General features: G+C 39.0%; 1 pseudogene; it reads right to left on the bottom strand.

The window, feature by feature from the left end:
* The window catches only part of LOC102594061 (uncharacterized protein K02A2.6-like), a 5,211-nt pseudogene that overhangs the window by 2,113 nt on the left and 2,790 nt on the right, over positions 1 to 308 (bottom strand).

Below are 308 nucleotides of genomic sequence, written 5' to 3' on the forward strand. Positions count from 1 at the left end.
TTTCAGCATTTCCCAGGTAGATCTTGATCCTTTGCCCGTTTACCATGAACCTTGTTCCATCCTTTTTTTCAAGCTCAACCACCCCATGGGGTAATACTTTTGTGAGCACAAATGGCCCAGTCCATTTGGACTTGAGTTTGCCTGGAAACAAGCGCAACCTAGAGTTGAATAGAAGCACAAGATCACCAACCAAAAATTTTTTCTTTTCAATTCTTTGATCATGATACCTCTTCATCTTTTCTTTGTATAAGGCTGAACTTTCATAAGCTTTTAGGCGAAACTCATCAAGCAAATTCAAGTCATTCATT

Source organism: Solanum tuberosum, unplaced genomic scaffold, assembly GCF_000226075.1.
Source record: "Solanum tuberosum cultivar DM 1-3 516 R44 unplaced genomic scaffold, SolTub_3.0 scf00030, whole genome shotgun sequence".
In the NCBI taxonomy this organism is placed as follows: Eukaryota; Viridiplantae; Streptophyta; class Magnoliopsida; order Solanales; family Solanaceae; genus Solanum; species Solanum tuberosum.